Source organism: Ipomoea nil, unplaced genomic scaffold (genome assembly GCF_001879475.1).
Source record: "Ipomoea nil cultivar Tokyo-kokei standard unplaced genomic scaffold, Asagao_1.1 scaffold1149, whole genome shotgun sequence".
Taxonomy (NCBI): Eukaryota; Viridiplantae; Streptophyta; class Magnoliopsida; order Solanales; family Convolvulaceae; genus Ipomoea; species Ipomoea nil.
The window spans coordinates 2,475,889-2,494,702 of NW_017617577.1; the positions used below are offsets into that span (position 1 = coordinate 2,475,889).

An 18,814-nucleotide genomic window follows, 5' to 3' on the forward strand; every position below is an offset into this window, starting at 1 on the left:
AAGAATTAATCCAATTATTAAGTGGTTAACAAATCTATTGGCAAGGGAATAGATCAATTATGTGTTACACCTCAAATCATCAATCACAAATTGAGATGCAGCAAGCACCACTAAAACAAACCACTAACCGACAAGAGAGAGTAATTGCAATTGCATGCTAAGACAAGTAACTTATTCACCAAAAATAGCATATGAGTCATTCAAGCAAAAGCAAAAATTTTAAAAAAAAAAATAAAAAATATCCTCAAATTAATGGCTCCTCCCCCACACTTTAAAAATTTGCATCGTCCCTGATGCAAAATAAAAGAAAAGGAGAGCAAGAGAAAAGAGAAAACTAAGAAGCAATAAAATAATCACGAACTAGAAAGCAATAAAACTACATAAGACGAAACTAGAAAGCAATAAATAAATAGGGAAAGTAATAAATGATAACATGGGGTGAATCCCATGAAGCGCTAAGTTTAACGTCGTTAGCTCGACGTTACCTCTCTAGCCATCAAGTGACTGGAGAAGAAAAATCCCCTTCTTTCCATCAATTTTCTCTTCCAAATATTTCTTCAAGTGTTGTCCATATATAAACTCTCTTAAGCTCGAACCCTTCATGTCATCATGTAAGGAACCACATTCGCCCGAATCTAGAATTATGCCTCCATTCTCTTTTATTTTATTTTAAACACTCTCTTGTTCAACAAGTAATGAGAGTCTCGGATCATCAACATGAACCAGCAAGTATTGGGAATCATTTGATATATAAATAGGCAAATGTGCGCCATCATCCTTAAGAACTCCAATGCCTCCCAAATTCAAAAGGTCTCTAAAGTTCTCTCCAAGGGAAGTGTTCTCCATTGGTGAGACATCTTCATTCAAATCATGTACTCCATCAAAAACTTCCTCATCTAACGGGAAACTCTCCACGTGTTCCTTGCCATCATTACCTTGCAACTCTACATTTTCCTCCCAACTTGGTGTCTCCATCTCAATTCATTCATCAAATATTTCTTCATCTTCCTCTCTAAGATCCTCATCATCCTTTTTATTTTTCTCAACCTCATGACCTTCATTTGGCAAGAGCAACTCTTCTAGAACCTCTCCATTAAATGAATCTTGAAGTGGCTCTTGAATTAGCAAATCTTTCGTTCGAGCAATCATGTGATCTATTTGAGCTATTTGTTCCATTGTTTCATTGTACATTTGCATTAACTTGGTCTCTATGGACTTCATATCAATTGTTGAGTCAAGTGGTTGGTATTCTTGCTGAAACTCTTGGTACGACAACTCTTGAGCTCGCCCTTGATATTGGTAGTTGGGATCTACGATGAAGCAATTTTCTGCCTCATGAGGTCCACCACATATCATGCACCATAAAGGTTGTGGAGTAGGTGGTGTGCATCTTTGATAAGTGGCTTGACTCATGTCGGCACAAAATCCTTGAGTGGATTGTTGAGGAGCATGGTTGGTGGGGTGGAGTATGTCATGGAATATGTCATGGATCATGCAGCAATTCTCCACCACGTGATTCCCACCACAAAAGGAACACCATTGAGGTTGTGATGTTTGATATGAACTTTCTTGAAAATATTCTTGACTTGAGTTAGTGAAATTTGAGAAAGGAACTTGTTGTTCCATTCCTCCATATTCTTGATTCATATTCCAACTCATCTCATAACCTTGAGAAGGAGGGTAAAACGGTGACATGGTTACTTGGAATTCATATCCATCCATAAACTAAATCACACTCAAAACAAGGAACTTGTTATGGGTTAACAAAATAAAATAGAATAAAAAAATAAAAAATGAACTAGTCTCCTAGAATAAAGATTTCACACATGTTAATACTAGAAACGCCACTTCCCCGGCAACGACGAATTTGATGCGTAGTATATTTGCAAACACTAGTGAATTTCCACTCTCGTGGCTTAAACACACAATAAAACAAGATCAAGCATCATAAATTCCTAACTACTACCATCTCTCGATGTGCAATAATCAAGAATTAAATCCCCCTAATAAATTTCCATTTCTGAAGGTCCAACCATTAGGTGCAATTGTGTGTGCCCTAAATTATGTCCCAACTCTCGTTGGTGACACAAATAAAGCAAACGAAACAAGTACCTATGGTCATTAATTACAAGCATCAAACAATATTATCACGATTGCAACACAAGTATTAAACCCAAAGAATAATAATATATTAAAGAAACTGAGAGCTTAGGCACATAGTTTCATAAACACTTTTACCCAAGAATCTCTAAAGAATTTAGCCAAGCATGGCTAAATTATACATAGCAAATATAAATAAAGAATTACAAGTCATCAAAAGAGTACAAGAATTAACAAGACGATTTTCTCAAATCTCCCTAGTCTTCTTCTTGCTTCCCAAGACAACTTGTGACTCTTGATTTCTCTCCTTCTTGTCTCCAAGAATCTCTGAATTCTAAACTATGAATTGTAAATTATCTATTCTAATTATTTACTCTAAACTGCCACGAATTCTTAGTAGGGTTGAGGAGGTGCAATTTTATAGTAGTTACAAAGTTGGAACGGAATTGGAATTTTCCTAAATTAATTAAGGGAATTGCCGCCATTAATCATTTGGAAAGTATTGCTGCCCTTTTTGAAATTAGTGCCGCCCATCTTTCAATTTGGAAATTTGCTCCTTTGATTTCTTTTGATTTCAGCAACTTTCGATTTAAGCGCCCCTCTTCTTTAATTTTGGCGTTGCACTAATTAATGTCGCGTTCTTCTCGACCGCAAAATCTTTCTGGAAATTTTGGACGCGTCGAGTGTACTGTGTAGGCGCCATTCGGTCCTCTTTGACTCCAATTTTGTCTTGGGACTTCCCTTGCTCATAAATTTGACCTACAATGGTTCAAAAACATTAACAAACACCGTAAAACATTCAAAACGAGTTTAAAACCATATCCTAATGAGACTAGCAAGGAAAACATGTATTGAATAAGCAAAATTACATAACTTAATTACCGAGATGGTTCAAAATAACTATAAAAACAAGCACAGATGTGATAACATCAAGAAACACATCTAATCCAACCAACACTCATCTCTGAAGAAGAAGTTGATAGACGCGGAGTAAACTCTAGGAGTTGAAAAACCATTCAAGTAGCTGTCCGGCTTAGTGATCAAGGAAGCTAGCTTGAGTAGTTTGTACTAGGAGCGATAGTGCAAGCCCTTTCACAAGATGTGAAAGAAGAGTGGAGTATGCTTTGTTAATAGCCGAACCACTATAAAAATCTCTCTCTCCATCTCTCTCTTTACTTTCTTGCAACTATCTATCTGGCATTGCATGCATATTAACCACATCTTAAACTTTCATAACGAAATGGTGCAAAGCTCATCTTAAAACGATATACAATTATCGCTGTGCATAACTCCGAAAGGAGTTAATCTTAAAAATCGATTAGAGTCTATCCACCCCCCTCTAGACTCTCTTTCGACCCTACCGGGACAAACAAGGGTTAATACCTCAATGGTGTACGAAAGGAATATATTAGCGAGTTTAGCTGTATATGCCTTTAATTACTCTCTTTATACGTTAATCAATCTAGGCGCTTCTGGCACCTAGTTCTAGATCCAAATTGTCATATAATATGAGCAATTTGAAGGCAATTGTGTTGTCGACAGCTTATATCATTTTTCAAAAATTTCTCCTATATTTATAATTGTTCATGGCAATATTTTAGTCAATCAGATTCTAGACATTTCCCACAACTATTCAGATCACATCTGGTTGTCCTGCATCCCTAGTATTATGTTTGTTTGGTGCACCTATGAATTGACTAGGGTTTCTCGTCATCTGGACGAGCGTCTCCACAATTAAATTATTCAAGCTTTTCCAAGAGTAACAATGTTTATTTACTAGATCTAGTATTATGATTCTTATCTCTTTCACCGATAGATCTCCTACACTTCTAGTGTCAAGGAGTATCGGTAGATATATTTGGTCCAAGTTGGGGAAGGTATATGGACCTAGTTACTCTTTTATGATCACTATGATCTCAATAGTTATGTTTGGCATATTATTTGCTAAAATCGCAAATATATAGACTATCTTTTGAACTTCTAGTTCAGTCTAACTAGTATGTGGATTTCTTAACTAATGAAGATCTTTCCATTGCATGGAAATTTCTCGGCATTTCATTAAATTTGGGCTCATCTCCCCCTAATGCCGTGAAATGTTCTTCCTAATGTATGCAGTCAGCGTATCTATTGATCCCCTATAATGGGCTCTAGGTATTTAAACAACAGACGGAGGTTTATAGCCCACAGAGATACGCTGAGGTGGTGATACAATAAAATGAACTGCATAATAAGAATAGAAACGTAGATTGGGAAATGTTCAATTCTACCACGTACTATGTGTATGGGGGAATAATTACGATATGCAGTGAGTCAGATTTGAATTAATACAAATACCCCCGAAAATAAATAATTTGGTAATTTCTCATTCACACAATCTTTATAATTTACTCATATATGGGTAAGAAATTCCAATATCTGACTCATTATGTTTGCCCTAAGTGACCCGATTGTTCATGCCATAATTTAAAGGAATTTGGGTCTTTACAATTTGAAAAAATATTGCAACATATGGAGTACTCATGAGTATATGCACATATATGCCCAAATAGAGAAAGCATACATATGAATTAAATGAAATTATACGAGTACGTAACCATCTTAAATAGGTTAAACGACAAATAGATGTATAGATGGTGAAACCATTCAGGATCTCAAAATTCATAAACATATGAGAAGTCATCGTCATCAAATATATACAACTAATTAATTTGCTTCGTGCAAATTATTATGACGTAATTTACTTCTAGCTTTCAAACACATAGCATTTTAAATAACTATATCATGTATTACTTTGTGACATGATCATAAAATATTTTGGATTGAATAACATAGCACTAAAGATAGAAATTTAAGACTTTTCACGAGTCATTAGTCATCCAAAAAATCAATCCCATTAGAGGTCTTCTAGACCTTTATTAAAAATGATCTGATGACCAGGCACATTGTGATAGGAATATTTTTGTAACAAAGTTTTGATGAGCCAAATGTGCTTTAGATCCCCTTAGAATTTAGGTCTTTAGTATAAGCATCATAATCCAGAATATCGAGTCAAAGGAAATCTACAACATGAAGAACAAAATTAATTTGGAAAATTAATTTTGGTCCTACAAGTATTCATCCAGGAAAGAAGTATAAAAGAATGGCGTTGCAACAAATAATTGGATGAACCTAACGGTGAAATGGTAGAAGTCTTTACTCATAATGATCACACTTAAGATCAATTCCCCCTTAAGGACTTATTTTTTACAAGTCAAGAATTCGGACAAGCAAGATGTGCCCAAGGAGCACAATGTCCTAAAGGAGCACAATGTCCTACAGGAACACAATGTAGCACAATGTCCTACAGGAACACAATGTTCGTACAAGCACAATGTTTTAGAAAAGCACTATGTCAACAAGCACGATGCTCCTTAAGGAGCACAGAAAAGCACAATGTTTCAAGTCAAACAAGCAAGAAGTGCAAAAGTCAAGAAGCAAGATGTTTCTATAGGAGCAAAATGTGGCATAGAATCAAGATGATCAGAAAATTGATAAATTCGAAAGAATTTATTTTGACTCACCCCACATGCCACAAGAATCCAAATTGCCTGAAGATATGATCAGAACAGTGATAAATTTATGAAGACATGAATATAAAATCTTATCCTAGAAATAAATTCTATCAGAAAGATTTATTTCAAAGATACGTCAAAAATTCAAAATTGGCAAAAATAATAATATTTTAGAAACAACTTGAAAATCAAGTTGAGATAAAATATTATCTTGTCAGGCAAGTTGACAATCAAATCAAATTGAAGACATACTTGTGACACCCGGTATTTTCCTAAAATAAATTATGGTCCCGATAATAAATATTTTTAATAAAAATATTTATATAGCTATTTTTTTTAAACGGGCTCAGGTCTACCTATTATGGTGAACCGATATCTTTGTACAAAATAAGCCTAGACCCAAAATGAGTTTTAATTCCTAAAGCCTAATGATTATTTTTGGAGCCCAAATGTTTATATAAACGTATAAGTGTTACCAGTTTCTGAGCCCAAAATATATTTATATTTTTGTATGATCCTTGACCCAAAAGAGTGACCTAACCCAAATTGTGGTCTTGAATCCTAACCCAACCCAAGCCCAACCTAGTGTTATTATATTAACCCTACCTATAGTGTGTATGTGTGTATTGTATCCTTGTCTCCCTTACCTCCTACGAACCTCAGCGGCGAGACCATCCATCCCGTTCTTCTTCTCGCCCTGACGTCAACCGAAAAGAGAAGCAGTTGGGCAGCCACGGCAATGGTGTTGAGTGACCTCCTCGCTCCTTTACAAGACCACCGGCGACACAACCCATCCCCCTTCCTTTCCTCTGTGGTTAGACGAAGCAAGAGCAGCAACAAGGATCCTCATTAGCAGCTCCATGACGGGAGTGGTGGTGGTTTCGACGGGTGGTGATCTCCGGCGAACCATCTGGGTTTTCTCTCCGGCATTCCTTGTTCTCCGGGCGAAGCAAAGCAGTAAGTGGTGGAGAAGCAAAACAGCGGCAGTGGTTAGAGGCTCGTAGCAGTGGTGGTGCGTGGCGACGGCGGAGTTTCACGGCAGCGTTTCTCCCCTCCTTACCGACGGCGGTGCTCGGAGGTAGCTTAGTAACGAACTCCGGCGACGTGGTGGATCCGGTGTACCCGCGGGCAGAAGTAGGGTGGAGGTAGCGCCCGTGTTCCACCCGCGGGGTGGTGGCATGAAGAAGACGAAGAAGAAGCTTGGTGAGCTTCTGGTTGTTGTTGTTGTTGTTGATTAGTTTAGGTGTTAATTAGTTTATGTTTCATAGAAGTCATTAAGTGATGGTTTAGCATGTTGGTAATAATGGTGTTTAGTAATAAGAAAGGCTATGGTTCGAATCCTTACCATGGTTTAGTTTTAATGCTTGGCTTTGTTAGTGTTTAATTAATTAATGTTGCGTAGAGATCATTAAGTGAACCCTTAGCTTAGTGGTTTAAGGGTTGGTTATGTTTGCTGTTGGCTTGAGTTCGATCGCCAACTTAATTAAGTTTGTTAGTTTTATTTATTAGTCCTATCCCTTGAGCTTGGTTAATAGTTATTAGAAAAATAATGTTGTGATTAATTTAACAAAATGATGTCTAGCCTAGATGGTTGAGTTTATGGGTAATTTAGGGTTGAACTAAAGTTTAAATCCCCTTATAAACCTAATTAGTTTTAATTAGTACTTGTGTTAATAGTTGAGATCCGGTTTAATTCTCAGGTTCCCGGTAGCATGGTTTTATGAGTTGAGCCAATGTTGCCGTTGGTTTTGGTTGGATAAGCGAATGAGGTAACCCATGCTCTACAAAACCTATTTTGCTTACCTATATGTGATTTATTGGATTCTACTTGTGTTTTGCTATGAAATGTGAAAGTTTATGCATTTGTCATGTGATATTGCATATCTAGAGCTTGTGCTTAGGGTTCCTTTGTGCCATTGCTTGGCATTTTCCATGATTCAAGTCATTTTGTTGTGTTGGGTGAGATTTGGCATGTTTTGGACTTGAATTTGTGTTTGGAGAAGAAAATCCCCGAAGAAATTATTTTGCACAGGTAGATGTACCCGCGGGCGGAACGACGGGTCGAGCTCCACCCGCCGCCCTCCCGCGGAGAACATAAGCCTCGTGGGTAGTGTACCCGCGGGCGGAATCACGGGTGGGAGCCTACCCGTGGGTCCACCCGCGGGGAACACAATGGTGTTGGATCGGGATTTGTTCCCCGTGATTCGTTTGACTCGGTATTTGGTCTTTTGACTTCCCGTTGTTCCTTTGTGGAACTATTTGAGTGTCTTCTTGATGTTTCGTATGTCTAGAACTATATGGTAGGTATCCATGTAGGACTTTGGTGTCTTGAATCGTGCTAAGTGTTCAACATTGTGTTTCGTTGGACCAAGAGGTGTCTTGTGTGTTCCTCGGAACTATCTTGAGTTTCCCCGTTGATAAGCATGCTAGTTTGGTATCTAAATGCTAGCGTGTGTGTGTTGTTTGTACCTTCCGTTTGGTTGATGATAACTTGTGTTATTCATCGTTGATGTTGTTGGGCTGTGACCCGTTCCTTAATTGAGTATGTTTCATACCTTCGTTGTGATCCGTTGTTTGACTCTTGTTGAGTTGTGGTGCGTGTGTGGCTTTACCTGGATTGCACGATTAGTGGTATGAGACACTAGTCACCAAGGTATTGCAGCGGTCCTCGTGGTGGCCGTGACGTGATTATGGAGTTGTGGCCTTTGTGTAAGGTTCAAGTTTTTGGGGGATAACATGTGTTATCCGGGCATGTGTTGCCGTGAATTGGTGGTCTCGTTGGTGGTCGTTGGTGGGGGACGACGGTCCCGGGGGAATAAGGTTGGACTTGGCTGTACAGGGGTCCTGGAGGTAATGGTTGGAATGAAGATACAAGGTTGGGGGTAGCCATAAGGTTGGAACAGGGCATAAGGAAGGCATAACAACTCGTGATGGGTGATGTTGCGAGGGCTTGTATAGCCGGCGTTGTGTGTTCTTCTCTCGTGATGTGTGTAGTCACGGAGGCATGTATTGCTTTGGCAAGTGTTGCCGTTGGGTGAGTCTTATTCCTTTGCGTTGTGGTTAACCTTTGTGATTTGGGATGTGTTCCCGTGTTATCCTTGTGAGTGATGAGTCTTGTGTTGATTGTTGATCCTGGCTTTTGACTTATATACTTATGTATTCTGTTTCGAAAATGGCTTTACAACTTATATCTATCTATGTATGATATTTCACATGTATTGGTGGGTTACCAGCATTATTCGCTGACCGGACGTCGTCCCATGTTTATCTTTGTGTTCTTACAGGTGATTTCTAGATGAGCGCGATGTCTAGTGGCCGGTAGCTTAGTACCTTTATCCTTGTTTTGTGGCATGTGCGCCAATGTAGTTTTAGACTGATGTCTTTGGGATAGATGTATACACATGGCAGATTTGACCGCCGTAGCGTTTACCGTGGTTGGTAGACGTGGCATAACACCCCGTTTGGATTCCTTTTATCCAGTTATCGTTTTACCTTCCGCTGTGCTAGTGTGTTGTTGTATGATCTGCATGTGTTAAGGCTTTTTATAACACGTGTTTTCGGGGGTGTTACAGTTGGTATCAGAGCCTAGGTTTGAGTCTAAGATGTTAAGTGTTGGGCCTTAAGAACCTAAGTTGACCTTAGGTTAGTGCTCTATGTTGAGACCTTAAGTTGCTTAGTGAAGCTTTTAAGTGTTTAAGTACATAAGTATAGGATTCTTAGGACGCGCGGTGAGGTTGTGTGATAGCTTTCGTTATCTGTTTAGTTCTTTTATCTTGTTCTGTTGTTAGCTCTAGTAGTTGTAGCTGTTGTTTTCGGTTGGTGTACGTGAACCTTCTCGGTAAGTCGCCTCGTTCTTGGTTCGTTGAAGTCTTGACGAAGGCTGTGTCCAAGAGCAAGAAGACCGAAGACCTGTTGACACAACTTAGTCAAGTCGTGGTGGTTGCAGCTGGGCACGTGGTCAACGCAAAGAAGATGGTCTACTCTACACGTAATCGGGAGTCAGCTACAACAATCTCCGTTCCAGCAAGTGATGCCGTCTTTCGTGTGACATCGTCATCAGTTCTACGCTAATCCTAGAGTTGAAGTTTACCTTTCATGCAACCGTTGTCCGATATGAAGCCATACGTCGTTTAGAGATCGAAGATCAAATTTAGAAGACCCTCACTCGCGAGGGGTGGCCAAGAGCGGTTCCAGACGCTCTAAGAAGATGCCAACATACGCCAAGTGGTAACCTACGGATCAACGTGTTTGAAGCCTCCCAGAGTTAAAGAGCTACAAGCCAATCTTGGACCTTCCCAAAGCACGAAGAGTTGAAGTGCAAGATCAAAGTGTTCAATACAGAAGTAGTTCTACCTACCTTCGGAGAAACCAAGGTCGGGAAAGTTCTAAGCAACGAACTTGGGAGTAATAAAGATCAAGATGGCCATACATGAAAAGCTTAGACCTCCAAGGTACATGGAAAAGAAGAACATCGTTGTTGTCGAGTCGCCTGATACCGGGTAACGTGAAGAGGTTAAGAAGTAGTTGGTGAATGAGGGTAATGTTTATCCTAGTCGGCACACCTGGATAGTTAAGGTTAACATGAAGGCTCTTGGTAAGGAGGTTTGCTAACATGAAGGAAAGAAGAAGTGTCTGAGTTGCAAACAATTGTTGGGGCCATCCGAAGAATAAAACCGACAAGAGCGAAGCAAAAACGGATCTGATCACCGAATGTTTTTAAGTTGCAAGTGAGACGCGGTGTCGAAGAGTCCTGGTAAGAGATCTACCTAAAACCAGGAAGGATCGAGAAGTAGCCAATCTTATTTGGGAAGTTTGAACAGTAGAAGGAAAGACAAATAGGAATGAACTTAAGGACCAGTTCTCCTGTGGACCTTCATAAGTAGGACATGCTCGTGCGGCAACAAAGTTTTCAGGGAAGACCTACCGTTAATCAAGTCAAGAAAAGACCAAGTGGTTGTAACCGACTACCTTATGAAGATTGCAAGGTTATCAACAGTGTACAAGACTCGATCTACTGGGCTTCTAGTAAAGACATGAGCAAATCTTTGAGTAAGGAATCCTGGGTTATCTCAAGATGTTGGCTTGGTAAAGACTTCAGTTTACGAAAAGTTCTACCGTTTGCGTTTGACTTAAGGTTACAGTTGAGCTCTACAATCTAACCAGTTTTAAATGGTTAATGGGAAAGAAGCATACAGATCAAGAAGGCAAGTTGGAAACTTGCGTTATGGATTCACGAAGGTCGTGGATTGTGCTCTAATGATGGATCGAGTTTCCCTTTCAGCGTTGTTTGTTATCGAGCTTTCAAATGACTCCTTACAAGGTTCTGTGAGATTTGGAGTGCCAAAGTTCACGATGCTAAGGAAGGTACAAGGAATACGCGGGTGCTTAGATCTCCAGGTACAATAAGAAAGGAAGTTTGGTTTGTAAATCACCGAAGTCTTGGGATGACAAGAACAGACAACCGGGTACACTAAAAGAAAGAGGGAAGTGGTAATCAGTGTTTCGACCGATCGTGTGTTAGCTAGAACGGACAACAAGCCGAATCTCTAAGAAGGTTAAGGAAGTGTGTTAAGAGCTTCGTTACCGACGCAACGATGAAGACCGATAAGGGAAGTAAGACATCTTACAATTGCTTGGTCCGTGTGAGTTCGCTCGGCTGTAACAAATTTAAAGAAGCAACCAGTGTTTAAAGAAGGGTTTGGGGTGAAGATGTTTGTGATCTCAGCTTATGAAGAGGGTCCGATATAGATCTTAACGTTAGAGCGCGTCCGAATCAAGTTAAGGACCCTTCAGTTCGTCAAGTTTGTAGTGATCGAAGCATCAAGTCGAAGAAGTAGCCTGAAGTCGAGAATCCTTAACCCTCTTTAAGCCGCTTTCCTCCCTTTCCCTCGTCAAATCTTCTACCCTTCTCGTGAGATCCGTCCTATCTTTTCGAGCGTCGTTCTTGTTTTCCTTCTTGTTTTGATTCTGTACAAGGTGACAACCTCGTTTTCCTAAGTTGTAACCTTGAAAATCTCAAATTCCTTTTTAATCTACGTTATCTTGGAGCCTAAATCTAGTACTCTTCGTTAGGAAATCCTTCCAATTCTTTCAAACCTTGTTCTTGACCCTTCATTTCAAACGATTTCGTGCAAGGTAGCAACCTTATTTCCTAAGTTGCAACTTTTATGACTTTGATCCTAACCCTATTTGACGTTGTCTCAAGTTTGAAATCTAAGCTTTCATCCCCTTTTCTTACCAATCATCGTGTCCCTGAGTTTAATATCTAAACCTTTCATCTTTTCCAACCTTTCGAACCAAATCTTTTCCCAAAACCTAGTGTATATATATGTGTATATATTCCCGAAAAATATTCTCCCTATATAAATTATCGTATTTTTGTGACATTCTTACCCCGAAAATGATTTTTAGCGTCGGGGACGAAGCTTCTTTTAAGGGGGTGAGGATGTGACACCCGATATTTTCCTAAAATAAATTATGGTCCCGATAATAAATATTTTTAATAAAAATATTTATATAGCTATTTATTTTAAACGTGCTCGGGTCTACCTATTATGGTGAACCGATATCTTTGTACAAAATAAGCCTAGACCCAAAATGAGTTTTAATTCCTAAAGCCTAATGATTATATTTGGAGCCCAAATGTTTATATAAACATATAAGTGTTACCATTTTATGAGCGCAAAATATATTTATATTTTTGTATGATCCTTGACCCAAAAGAGTGACCTAACCCAAATTGTGGTCTTGAATCCTAACCCAACCCAAGCCCAACCTAGTGTTATTAACACTACCTATAGTGTGTATGTGTGTATTGTATCCTTGTCTCCCTTACCTCCTTCGAACCTCAGCGGCGAGACCATCCTTCCAGTTCTTCTTCTCGCCCTGACGTCAACTGAAAAGAGAAGCAGTTGGGCAGCCACGGCAATGGTGTTGAGTGACCTCCTCGCTCCTTTACAAGACCACCGGCGACTCAACCCACCCCCCTTCCTTTCCTCTATGGTTAGACGAAGCAAGAGCAGCAACATGAACAAGGATCCTCAGTAGCAGGCCCGACCCTGGGCAAGTGCAGTCTGGGCCCTTGCCCAGGGCCCATAGGCCATAGCTATACAGTATATAATATATATATATATATATATATATATATATATATATATATATATATATATATATATATATATATATAAATTATTGTTTTACCGTTGCCGCGTCTCGACTTTATGAGTCAGTCGAAGAATATGAGGAGACTGGAGTGGAGACGCAAACTCTCTCGCACCCACCGGCCACCCCAAGCGTCGCCAGGCCTTCTCAAGTCTCAATGGTAAAAATGGAGACATCAAATCCATCAATAAAAGAAGGGCTGGGCACTTCGGGTTTCGGTTCGGTTTTTTTCGGTTTCGGTTTCGGTTTCGGTTTTTCGGTTTTAAAAAAATTAAACCATTCGGTTTAAAATAGAGTTCGGTTTCGGTTTCGGTTTGAAAAGTTTGGTTCGGTTCGGTTTCGGTTTCGGTTCGGTATTCGGTTCGGTTTAGGTGAAAGTTTACTATTTGAACGTTTCTTTTTTTGCCTGACTGGTTGTTCAGTTGACTCACTTGAAGTGCCACTTGAAGTGTTTTGTTGATGACAAAATGAAAAATCATTCATCTATAGTTAATATTTGAAAAATAAAAATTACTAAAACACCAAATGTTTGGACTTACAACTTGGAGTTGGGATTTGAGGACTTGAGGAGTTAAAATTATTAATTGTTATAATATTTATATACATAAAAATTTAATTAAAATATAATCAACAATTAAAGTAATTATATAATAATTTTAATAAAATGATAATTAAAGAATAGGAAACAGGTATCATAGTTAATTATTTATATATATATATATATATATATATATATATATATATATATATATATATATATATATATGTGTGTGTGTGTGTGTGTGTGTGTGTGTGTGTGTGTGTGTGTGTGTGTGTGATAATAATGATACAATTATGAAACTTTAGAATTAAATAGCAACGGTGTAATAACGGTATAATGGTATTTTAGTCTAACAAGAATGTAGTACGGATAATTTTATTCATTATATTTGAAGTGTGCAATATTTAATGATTAGCATACAAATGTGAATATAGGTATGAATGTGGGTATAGCTTAGTGGGTAAAGCTCTTAGTTTATAATTAAATGATTAAGGGTTCAAACCTCACCTTAAACATTTAATATAATATATATCTATTAATCTATTAATATATTAAAAAAAAAAAAAAAAAAACAGAAAACCGATCGGGTTATCGGTTCCACCTAAACTAGGACCGATCGGTCTTTCGGGTAGAAACCAAACCGAACCGTTCAGTTCGGGTCACCCGAACCGATTTGCCCAGCCCTAAATAAAAGCTCGGAAGTTAGAATTTAGAATCCACTGTAATCTATCTGCAAATCCACTTAGAAACTGCAATCTATCTGCAAATCCACTTAGAAACTGCAATCTATCTGCAAATCCACTTAGAAACTGCAATCTATCTGCAAATCCACTTAGAAACTGCAATCTAACTGCAAATCCACCCACTTAGAAACTGCAATCTATCTGCAAATCCAAGTACACTCACCGGCGAATCAATTTCACTCACCGCCTCACCGGCCCTATCTGGTATTACCAATTACGAAGGTATTTTTTGATTTCAAGTTTTACTGCCCTAAGTTCTTAGTATGCAATGAATTGAAAATTTAGGATTTGTTTATTGTTTACTGTAATTAGAATTAGGATTTAGGATTGTTGATATTTTGTTTATTGTAATTAGTTTATTGTTTACTGCGATCAATTAAGATTTTTTTATTTCAATTAGGAGTTGTTTATTTTTTACTGCAATTAGAATTAGGATTTTGTTTATTGTTTACTATAATCAATTAGGATTTTATTTTTTTTATTTCAATTAGGATTTGTTTATTGTTTGTGTTTAATGTAATTAGATTTGTTTATTGTTTACTACAGTCAATTAGGATTTTTTTATTTCAATTAGGATTTGTTTATTATTTATTGCAATCTGCAAAAATCCTAATTCAATTCTTGGTATTTTGTTTTACTGTTTATTGTAATTAGAATTAGAATTACTGTAACAAAAAATTTCAAATGCGTTTAGTAGTTACCTAATAGAATTAGAATTACTTAAGTATAAGACTTGTAATTGACATATTATACAATATCTTTACCACTTTGCCTAATATAGACAAATTTAAGTTGTAGTTACCTAATAGAATTAGAATTACTTAAGTATAAGACTTGTAATTGACATATTATACAATATCTTTACCACTTTGCCTAATATAGACAAAATTAAGTTGTTGCAGGAGGAGAAAGTACTGCTTTCTCACCAACCCTGATTTTGATTTAAGAAGCTCAAGGAACTACTGCGTACTGCGTACTGCCTATTTGTAAAATGTTGAAAATTTTTAAATTTATTCAATTTAGTTGACAATGGTATTTTTTTGCATGTATATAATATTTAAAATTTAGTTATAAAAGTTTATGTTAACTTTTAAATATTGGGGGCCCTTTTTTTTTTCACTTGCCCTGGGCCTACAAAACTATAGGACCGGGGCCCTGCTCAGTAGCAGCTCCATGACGCGAGTGGTGGTGGTTTCGACGGGTGGTGATCTCCGGCGAACCATCTGGGTTTTCTCTCCGGCATTCCTTGTTCTCCGGGTGAAGCAAAGCAGTAAGTGGTGGAGAAGCAAAACAGCGGCAGTGGTTAGAGGCTCGTAGCAGTGGTGGTGCGTGGCGACGGCGGAGTTTCACGGCAGCGTTTCTCCCCTCCTTACCGACGGCGGTGCTCGGAGGTAGCTTAGGAACGAGCTCCGGCGACGTGGTGGATCCGGTGTACCCGCGGGCAGAAGTAGGGTGGAGGTAGCACCCGTGTTCCACCCGCGGGGTGGTGGCATGAAGAAGACGAAGAAGAAGCTTGGTGAGCTTCTGGTTCTTGTTGTTGTTGTTGATTAGTTTAGGTGTTAATTAGTTTATGTTTCATAGAAGTCATTAAGTGATGGTTTAGCTTGTTGGTAATAAGGGTGTTTAGTTTTAATGTTTAGTTAAATAATGTTGCGTAGAAATCTTTAAGTGAACCTTTAGCTTAGTGGTTAAAGGGGTGGTTATGTTTGCTGTTAGCTTGAGAGCTTGAGTTCGATCCCTAGCTTAACTAATTAATTAAGTTGTTAGTTTTATTTATTAGTCCTATCCCGTGAGCTTGGTTACAAGTTATTAGAAAAATAATGTTGTGATTAATTTAACAATAGGATGTCTAGCTTAGATGGTTGAGTTTGTGGGTAATTTAGGGTTGAACTAAAGTTCAAATCCCCTTATAAGCCTAATTAGTTTTAATTAGTACTTGTGTTAATAGTTGAGATCCGGTTTAATTCTCAGGTTCCCGGTAGCATGGTTTTATGAGTTGAGCCAATGTTGCCGTTAGTTTTGGTTGGATAAGCAAATGAGGTAACCCATGCTCTACAAAACCTATTTTGCTTACCTATATGTGATTTATTGGATTCTACTTGTGTTTTGCTATGAAATGTGAAAGTTTATGCATTTGTCTTGTGATATTGCATATCTAGAGCTTGTGTTTAGGGTTCCTTTGTGCCATTGCTTGGCATTTTCCATGATTTAAGTCATTTTGTTGTGTTGGGTGAGATTTGGCATGTTTTGGACTTGAATTTGTGTTTGGAGAAGAAAATTCCTGAAGGGATTATTTTGCACAGGTAGATGTACCCGCGGGCGGAACGACGGGTCGAGCTCCACCCACCGCCCACCCGCGGAGAACATAAGCCTCGTGGGTAGTGTACCCGCGGGCGGAACCACGGGTGGGAGCCTACCCGTAGGTCCACCCGCGGGGAACACAATGGTGTTGGATCAGGATTTGTTCCCCGTGATTCGTTGAATCGGTATTTGGTCTTTTGACTTCCCGTTGTTCTTTTGTGGAACTATTTGAATGTCTTCTTGATGTTTCGTATGTCTAGAACTCTATGGTAGGTATCCATGTAGGACTTTGGTGTCTTGAATCGTGCTAAGTGTTCAACATTGTGTTTCGTTGGACCAAGAGGTATCTTGTGTGTTCCTCGGAACTATCTTGAGTTTCCCCGTTGATAAGCATGCTAGTTTGGTATCTAAATGCTAGCGTGTGTGTGTTGTTTGTACCTTCCGTTTGGTTGATGATAACTTGTGTTATTCATCGTTGATGTTGTTGGGCTGTGACCCGTTCCTTGATTGAGTATGTTTCATACCTTCGTTGTGATCCGTTGTTTGACTCTTGTTGAGTTGTGGTGCGTGTGTGGCTTTACCTGGATTGCACGATTAGTGGTATGGGACACTAGTCACCAAGGTATTGCAGCGGTCCTCGTGGTGGCCGTGACGTGATTATGGAGTTGTGGCCTTTGTGTAAGGTTCACGTTTTTGGGGGATAACATGTTATCCGGGCATGTGTTGCCGTGAATTGGTGGTCTCGTTGGTGGTCGTTGGTGGTGGACGACAGTCCCGGGGGAATAAGGTTGGACTTGGCTGTACAGGGGTCCTGGAGGTAATGGTTGGAATGAAGATACAAGGTTGGCGGTAGCCATAAGGTTGGAACAGGGCATAAGGAAGGCATAACAACTCGTGATGGGTGATGTTGCGAGGACTTGTATAGCCGGCGTTGTGTGTTCTTCTCTCGTGATGTGTGTAGTCACGGAGGCATGTGTTGCTTTGGCAAGTGTTGCCGTTGGGTGAGTCTTATTCCTTTGCGTTGTGGTTAACCTTTGTGGTTTGGGATGTGTTCCCGTGTTATCCTTGTGAGTGATGAGTCTTGTGTTGATTGTTGATCTTGGCTTTTGACTTATATACTTATGTATTCCGTTTCGAAAATGGCTTTACAACTTATATCTATCTATGTATGATATTTCACATGTATTGGTGGGTTACCAGCATTATTCGCTGACTGGGCGTCGTCCCATGTTTATCTTTATGTTCTTACAGGTGATGTCTAGATGAGCGCGATGTCTAGTGGCCGGTAGCTTAGTTCCTTTATCCTTGTTTTGTGGCCTGTGCGCCAATGTAGTTTGAGACTGATGTCTTCGGGATAGATGTATACACATTACAGATTTGACCCGCCGTAGCGTTTACCGTGGTTGGTAGACGTGGCATAACACCCCGTTTGGATTCCTTTTATTCAGTTATCGTTTTACCTTCCGCTGTGCTAGTGTGTTGTTGTATGATCTGCATGTGTTAAGGCTTTTTATAGCACGTGTTTTCGGGGGTGTTACACTTCCATTGTCAACAACATCAGGCTACAAGATTCAAAATTCAAATATCAAATAATTCCACTCCAACGGATATATTTGATTGCCTATAAAAAGGCATGAAGACTTGAAGAATACAAGGGAGACACAAGAGAACACACGGATGAACAAGTGCGATTTCTAGAAATACAAGTGCTCAAATATTCTTTGAAATATCTAGAAAGAGACTTAGTCTGAATAGTCTCAAAACTAGTTGGAGAGAGATACAATTACCTTTGTATTTGTAATTGTTAAAAGAGTATAGCTATGTGCAAAATACTCTAGTGAGTGTAGCTGTGTGCAAAACACTCGTGGTTGCTAAGTATAGCTGTGCGCAAGACACTTAGTTGGCGTTGAGTATAACTGTGTGCGAAATACTCGTAGTTGAGTGTAGTTGTGTGCGACACACTCGGAGTTGGGTGTAGCTGTGTGCAGGACATCCGGAAGAAGTGCTTGTGTAGCGCTTATTCACTATTGTAACTATGTGTGGAAAATAGTGAATTACTCCTAGAAGTGAATGGAGTAAAGTGGACTAGGAAGATTACGCCACTTCCGAACCACTATAAATTGCCTCTCTCATTTACATACCGTACTTACATAATTCGCTTTATTTATTTATCATCCGACTAACCCGTTTACTATTCACTGTCTATCTTAATCTTTCGGGTTTAGTGTGTTTTCACATATGCATGTAACTCAAACTTTCTATGCTTAACATTTGAATTATTCTAAGCAAGTTTGACGTGTTGCATGTGACATTTATCATACGATTGATGTGACACGAAATCTTATTTATAGTCTTGAATATTATTATTAAATATTGAGTGCACCATCTCCTTTAAATATTCAAGATATTCATGTGAT

The 18,814-nt window shown here is 38.8% G+C and overlaps 1 long non-coding RNA gene across 1 annotated transcript; it reads left to right on the forward strand.

Moving 5' to 3' along the window:
• The first annotated feature begins 15,216 nt into the window (after nt 1-15,216).
• LOC109183657 lies at nt 15,217-17,681 on the forward strand. The gene is made up of 3 exons (XR_002054592.1): nt 15,217-15,612; nt 16,068-16,136; nt 17,649-17,681. It is a non-coding gene; the product is annotated as an uncharacterized LOC109183657 (long non-coding RNA).
• The last annotated feature ends 1,133 nt before the right edge of the window (nt 17,682-18,814 follow it).